We start from the raw sequence: 8,395 nt of genomic DNA on the forward strand, positions 1-8,395 counted from the left end.
TAAATGACCCAGACTAGGTGAAAGGAATTTTCTTCCTGAGAATCGAATTATCTAGACCAGTGACAACTAAGCATAAAACTGTTTAAATTTTATAATCGTTGATAAAGAATACTGAGAAACTATTATAGAGAAGACACAAAAGGAGTTACAAAATGCCCCTAGCAATTTATTATTGGATCCCACTATTAGAACTACAAAATATAATGGTTAATGGGAAGAAATAAAAATCTATTTAAAATGCATAACCAAGAATGAGCCTGCTAGACTCGCTTCTTTTCCTTCTTTGACAAGGTTATAGAATGGTATATTAAGGGGTTATAGTAGAAAGAATTTATGGAGATGAGATTTTAATAAAACATTTGACAGTCTCTCATAATATCGTTTTGTATGAAGGGGAATGAGATAAATGATAATAAATTTAAGTATATATACATAACTGAATCTGGAATAAATTAGGTGGCCAATGGCAAAAAAAGTTATCAATGAGCTTAATTTCCCTAAATGGAGGTTTCCAGTGGAATGTTTCTTAGATCTGCTCTTAGCTCTATGCTCTTTATATATATATATACATATGTATGTATATATATATATAATATTCTTATTGTATATGTAAAGAATATATATGTATATTTCTAAATCAATAACTTGAATGAAACCATAGATGTCATTTTTATCCAGATTTCATATCCTAGTAGTATTGGAGGATTAGCTACCTTAAAGTTAGAATTAAGAATTGCATTATGTGATAGAATTAAAAACCAAACAGATTACAACTGACAGAACATAATTATTTAATGATAGAATTTAATTAGGGATAATTATAAATGTTTATTCCTATGTTAAAAAACAAGAGGTTAGACAACTTTTTTGGGGGGAGTGTATCTGTAATTGGACACCTGACATCATTATTGTTTATAGATTATAGAAAAATAATTATAGTACTCAGAACAAGGGAAATAGTAGTCTTTTTGTACTCTGCCCTGGTCAGATCATATTTGAAGGTTTTCTGGTCTTGGAAGAACATTCAAGTTGGTGAATATCTAGAGAAGAGAAATCAAGTAAAGGATCACAAGTACCTTTCATATAAGGACCAGTTAAATGAACTGGAAATGCCAAACCAAGTACAGACTCAGAGAATATCAGTTTTATTTTATTAATTTACTCAGGTAAAATAAAGTTTCTAAGATTATGAATTTAAAGTTGGAAGGAGCCTTAGAGGACATCTTTTTCTTTCTTCCTTTTTTTCTTAGTTCTACAGAATTTATTGGGTTGATAAATAGACAAGTCACACGTATACAAAATAGAGCGTACACTATCCCAAAGCAGGATGCTGGGGTGGAGGGGGCAGTTACTGGTCTGTCAGAGAGGTTCAGAGACCGGGGTTTCTGGCAGCTCGTTTCCCTACCACCCCAGGAGAGGGGCAGAGGCACAGCTATTCAAGAGACACTGCCATGGCTTTGATCACAAACTCAGAGACCAGTGCTGGGCTGGGCTGGACAAAACGAGGGTTAAAGAAATTCAAGGTCCTTGGTAGGGTCAGTCCAGACCCAGTCCAAGGGCTTATGAAAGGGGTGTGCAGCAATGCAGGAAGAAGACACTAACAGGGAGGAGTTCAGGCAGACCTCCCAGACTCATTCCTCCCCAGGGGGCACCCAGATTGGTGAATTAAGACCATGGCTGGGCAACTAGCAGCAGGTGTTATAGATGCCATTTCAGCCTATGTAGCAGACCCATTTAATGACATCACAGTATCTGTAGTTCAGCTTGGGTTCAAATACTTTCAAGTATAACACTTTCAGGGCACAGGGTAAAAAAGGTTCTTCAAAGTCCATGGAGATGGGAGGTCAGGCCCATTTCTTCTTGTAATTAGTTGGTAGCAGTTCAGTCTCTGCACTGATCTTCAATTCCTTCATTCCTGCCATACTTAATCTTCCACACAATAGCATTCTCACTGACCCTGTACTTGGCTTTTCCTTTCATGTGATCACTTGAACCCAACTGGTCTCCAGTAATATTGGGATCTGGACTTCAATCTTATGGGCCAAGAATGAGGGCTTGAAGTCAGACTTAATGAGGACTTTGACCTCCATCTTGGTCCATCCCACCTTCTGCACAAGGGGGACAATTCAGAATGGCAGGATGATGTTCTTAGTGGTCCAGTACCTCATATGCTCGAACTCTCCATTGAGGGGTGAGATGGGAAGCTAATGCTTCATTTGGAGTCAGACTTACTGAGCCTCACTCACTGGTGGAAAGCACAGTCATCTATGGCAATGGACTGTTTCCTACTCTTGCCTCTCTCATCAGCAGGACCATTGGCCTGCTTCTCATTTTTTTTTCATCCCAAACTTGCACTCTTACATGTCACTCAGCTCTTCATCACAACTTGGCCAGACACATGGGCACTCAACATCTGCCCTTGAGGAGATATGAGCAGGTTGATATTCTCCAGCACATCCAGGAAGAGTTTGCTTAGATGATATTTGATGTCCTCATGGCACTAACCAATCTGTTCTGTCACCTAGCTGGACTATTCTTTCTTTGTCTGATGTTGGCTGTTAATGCCTTGCTGAGTGATTAAGATCCTGCTTCTGTAAACTGTATACTTAATCTGTTCCATTCATTTGTCTCTCCTCCCTTACAACTTGCATGAATCTCTGTCTCTTGCACAGAACCAAAATATTTAACGATTCACACTTTGTAATATAGTTTGAGATTTGGTACTGATTTTTAACTTGTACTTGACATTGAAATAGATGTCCTGCTCAGTTGAATCCTTGGGCATGAGGACATCTTGGGAGTGGGAGTGACAAGGACAAACTGACAGATGGACAGACAGATGGAAGGACAAACCAAGGTAGTTCCTGGTCTGTTTTTAGTGCCATAGACAGAGAAGACTAAGTGGCCACCATGATTGGAAGGTTGTTATCTATAATCACAAGGAGGAGGTACTTATATCCCGGTTCTACCTAGATGACATTGGACACCCTCCATGTCAATGTAATAGATGCAGGGCAGCAGGTATATTCCCCCATCACTAACTTTGCCCACACCAGCTTCTTCACATCAAGTACTCCAACATCTAGCCAGAGGCTGTCACCATAAATGTCACCATAAAAGAACAAGATATTTTCTAATGAAACCTGGAAAGACTTATTATGAATGGAGGCAATTTGAAATAAAAAGAACTAAGAGAAGATTGTACACAGTAACATGTATGATGATATGATTAAACACAAATTATGAATGTTTTTACTATTATCAACAATATTAGACTCTAGTACAACTCCAAGGAACCCATGATGAAAAAGATTATCCACCACCAAAAAAGGAACTGATGGAGTCTGAATGTAGATTGAAATTTGCTTTACTTCCTCTGAATTTTTCTCTAGTGTAAGCAGTCCGTATCTTCCTTCACATGATGAACACAGAAATAAATATTTCATGACAGAACATGTCTATGGCATATTACTTTGCCATATTACATAAACTATGGCATATTACCTTCCATCTCAGGGAATGAGGAAAGGACAAAACATGAATTACAAAATGTCAGAAAATTATTATTATAATTGTGTCTACATGTAATATGGAGAATATGAAATAAAAATTATCACCTAGATTTCCTCTTATTCTATCACTCCTTCCAGAGATTCAACTATTAAGACAAACTAAAAAGAAAAAGAAACTCAATTGGTAAAATCAATCAATATATTGAAAAAAATGATAGCATATAGAATATTCCATACTCCCAACTCCTTCCATCTCTGTGAAATAGTAATGAAGTGATCCTTCTCATATCTCTTTTTTGGGTTTGGATTAAATCAGTTTGAATCAATTAAGCTCATGCTTCTCTTTAAACATCATGTTTTATTATTTCTTAAGAGACAGTAATATTCTATAGCACTCATGTGCCACAATTGTTTAATCACCCTCCAATCTATGGATAGCTTTTCCATCACTAGTTCTTTACTATCACAAAAAATTACACATTTTTCCATGTATACGAGGCTTTCCTTTTATAAATCATGTCCTGAAGGGCATATATTTCATAGTGGAATCACTTAGTCAATGGGCATGGACATTTTGTTAATGAAAATCAACTAAACCCCTTTTTAACCTTATTTCATTTACATTTCTATATTAATGTCTTGGAATATTCTTTCATTTTAAGTGTTCTTTACTCTAGGACCAGAGCTCTATCTACTATCATTGCTGAATGCCTTTAGATGGAAGATTGAGTGCCACTTGTTGAGACTTTTGTACTTTGAATTCTTGATTTGCAAAATAAATTGAATGAGATGACTTTCGAGGTCCCTGTTATGAGGTTCTATTGATTCTCAGAAAATTGTGAAAAACTTGTATATGAAGAATTTTTGATGTAATTAAGAGAGGTAAAAGAAAAAAGAGGAAGAATGAGGGGATAAAAGAAGAAAGAAATATGTAGGAATGAAAATCAATATCCTAATGAAACAAAAAGAATATGAAGTCAAATTTTAACAGAATATAAGATAAAGAAATCATACTCTAAAAAAGATTAATCTTCACTGACGTACAAACAGATATACAAGTAGTTCCCAAGAGAAGTTGGCAAGAATACGTTCTCTCCTTTATGCCACACTTTTAGTGAAAAAGGATTAGAATAGTTCTGGACAGTAGTTGCATGTATCTTTAAACCTTAGCTCTAAGGTTCCACATGTACATTATGAATGTGTTGTCTGACAGAATGGATTAGATCAAAGAAAACACTTCTAATGAAGATAAGGGTTTTTTAAAAAAAGAAAAAATAATGCGTTTGACTCCCTAGAATATTTTAAAACAATTATCACAATAATATAATTAGATTTGAACTACTGTGTTAATTTAGTTCATCAAGAATTTACTAAATGTTTACTTTGTGCAAGGCACTGTACTAGTCATTTAAAGACAAAAATGAAACAATTCGTGCCTTTAAAAGGGCTATATTATATCAGAGATTCAGCATTAAGTCAGTCAATGAATATTTATTAAGGACTTACTATGTGTCAATCACTTTGTCTTTTAGGGCATTATAATACATTCTTTTTATATTGAAGGCTAAACTTTAAGCTTCCTTTGAATCTTTAAGAATTTTTAAGACCTCACCAATAAACTGAAATACAGGAAGTTTTGTGTGTGTGTATGAGAGAGGGGGGGATGCAGAGAGACAAAGAGGGAGACACAGACAAAAGAGAGAGACAGAGATCCAGACTCACATCCATTACAAAGGAGATGATGGTTGAAATGTTATGGGGTTATTTTGGTGTTGCTTTTGGTAGCTTTAAGGTTGACTTTGGTTATTGAGAAGATAGTAGAGTTTCTCTTGGAAAACAGAAACTACAGTTTAGAGAGCTTTTTAGTTAGGCAAGTACCAGGTGACATGGCTTTTCTTGTATTCTCTTTGATATCCAAGTGAAAAGATCGCCTGTTGTGATGCATAATGATGCCATCTCTGAAGTACATCATTTAATGTTTGTTTCCTGATATTTCCAATGCAAAGAAATGAATATATATATATATATATATATATTGTGTGTGTGTGTGTGTGTGTGTGTGTGCATTTATGGCCAGATGCTGGAACAACTTAGTATTGGTAGTATCATTTCAAAGGCAGTGATGTATAAATGTGGCATATTGTCTTGGTTCTAATTAAAGGGATCAGTGGTCTGTGACTCAAAAAAAAAAAAAACAAAACCAAAACCACATGTGTGTTCTGGGCCCCAAATGTTTGGAAGCTTAGAAAGGTACAAAGTTGAGAAAAAATAATAGCAGGAGAATGTATATTTACATTGTAGATGAATAGATGGAAAGAGAAGCCAAGAGATAAGTAGTAAGTAAAACATCATTAGGTGATATGATATCAGGCAAAGTTTTACTTAATGATGTCAGTACTTGGCTGACTCTATGATCTCATCACTATGGGGTCTCCTTTCAGTGATACAGCTCATAGCCCTCCCACACACCACATTTCATCCAGTGCAATGTTTGCCCTACTCTTTTTATTAATTCTTTGGAGGGAGTTTCCAGAAAATGATGAATCCACCCCAGTGGTTTTAGGGTCTTTCTCTGGATTCAGAACTCCTATGACATGACTGACTCATGTCCTTTTGCAATCTTAACCTTCTTCATGGTACTTCTTTTATACTTTTTTTGGGTGCAATTCTCCACTGGTAAGATGCTGAGGTATGAGCTTTACCACTATAGAAGGATATGTGTTCAACAATAAAAATAAGGAAGTAATAAAGTCTCTTTTCTTTTATGCCAACCAAAAGTATAATTTCATATTCTAATTTTCTTGGGGCTACTGTAGCTCTTAATTTTTAGATGTTGTTCACATGAACCACAAGACCAAGGAACTAGGAAAATTTCCTCAGCCTCCCTTGCCACTCTGAATCCACTGTAATATTTCTTTAAATATAATGTTGATCCTGCTGGTTCATTTAATTATTGGGCACTGAAAGATTTTCCCAATTTAAATCTTTCCTAATCTTGAAAGGAGAGATATATGTATAGAATTTTAAGATCATCATTTCATAAGTGGAAGATATTATTACTTTTTTGTTTTTGCTTTTCAAAGCTGCATTAGCAGAAGTTTAATGACTAGACAGCCTCAGTTTTCACATCTCTAAAATGAGTTAGAGAAGAAAATGACAAACCAATATATTATTTTTTTCAAATAGAAAAAAATCCAAATGAGGTCACAAAGAGTCAGACAAGACTTAAATGACTGGACAACAATGAGAATTAGAAAGTTGAAGATATTGTGTTATTCTTTCCTGGTCAGGTTAAATCTAGGATATTATTTTCCTATCTGGGCACCACAAAGGAGAAGTTGGTTATAATCCTGGCTTTGATAATTTCTATTCATATATTGTTGACAGTGGCTCAGTTTCTCTAGATTTAGTTTCTTTGTTTTTAAAGTAAAAGGGATGGATTTTTATCAGATGCATAGGATGGCAGAGAATGAGACTTTACTCCTTAGTGCTGACATCTGGTGGGACATGCTTCCTCCTTGGAACAACTTGGATTCTTACATCTCAATTCACATTGGCCCATACTGCTAGGTGACACTCTTGTACCCAGGCCTTTATCCAACTAGGGTCTATAGTATTGATCCTCTTACCTTGGATCCCATCTTCTCTCCTAATCACTGTAGGAGAAATAACTAAATTTTGAGTGGGAGATGTTTCTCTTTTCTTGGTGAAATTCTAACTACATTGAGATTTTGAGACTACAGTGCCTTTATTTCAATTTGTTCCAGGTAGAAAACTTTCTGTTGTAGTTCATCTTTCATTCAGTTCTTAAATTTATCATTCTATAATTAAATCAATTTCACAGTTGCAAAGCTGGTTAGTGTCTCTGAATCTTGGACTCCTTTCCACGAGAGCAGGCAGGAATTTTTACCTAGTTTCTATCAAAAGGAATGTTTTAAGAATTCACAGATACTGAGGCAGAGAGTGGATCTCTGAGAAAACTAGAGCAGAAATCAAAGGCAAATGAGGGCTTCATAGATTATTTTCAACATATTGACTCAAACTAAGAAGCAAATAGGCAGTCAGTGTTAATAGAAAAGTTGATTTATTGTAATTGAAATTCTCTAACATAAGGCTTCAGTAAATTTGACTTTACACAGGATATTTTTTCCCTTTCATGATTGCCTCCATATTCTAAATGCCCCTAGAATGTCACTTTTTTGAGGAAAGCAAGTGCATTTTAGAAGAGCAAAAATAGAATCCCCTCTGAGTAGAAACCACTTGCTATGTTCTCAGCTCCCTCTTTCTCATTCTCTTTTTAAAATTTCAGCAAAGTGCACTTGGCAAGATATTTCTCCCCAATAGAATGCACTCAGTGACAGGAAGTAGATAAGCTTTATTCTTGGAAATATAAAAATGTTATTAGCAATGATGGACACAGAGAAGATCGGCAACTCACAAGAAAGCACTGCAGCCTAATCAAATGATGTGCATGCCCTGGAAAAGGTATTGAAAAATCAATCAATGATTGCAGGAGAAAGTTATCCATCTTCCAGTTTATTAAAGAGGGGCAGGTCCTTCTAGTTGTTTTTGATTGATGTATGAAAGTCATTTCACCCCTAAGGCCCAGTTATTTAAACATACTTGGGACTTGGTTGCAAGAAAGAATGCCAAATACTTTATAAAAAAGGGATTTTTGTCATAAAAAGTATGGAATCTTTGTATCCACTAGTAAAATATTTGAGTAAGTCATCAATAATCTGAAACATATTAGGTGAATATAGGCTCAGTGTTTTCAACCTTTTATTACTTGGAGAATAGGTATATGTTTGTATAGAAACATTAACTTCTGTTAAAGGGATAGTCAATCTTCTAGCAAAAGTTATGATTTTAATTTAAGATGA

The 8,395-nt window shown here is 35.4% G+C and overlaps 1 pseudogene; it reads right to left on the bottom strand.

Moving 5' to 3' along the window:
- Positions 1–1,556: 1,556 nt before the first annotated feature.
- LOC100618935 (AP-2 complex subunit mu-like) lies at positions 1,557–2,620 on the bottom strand (annotated as a pseudogene).
- Positions 2,621–8,395: the final 5,775 nt, after the last annotated feature.

This window comes from Monodelphis domestica, chromosome 6, assembly GCF_027887165.1.
Source record: "Monodelphis domestica isolate mMonDom1 chromosome 6, mMonDom1.pri, whole genome shotgun sequence".
Lineage (NCBI taxonomy): Eukaryota > Metazoa > Chordata > Mammalia > Didelphimorphia > Didelphidae > Monodelphis > Monodelphis domestica.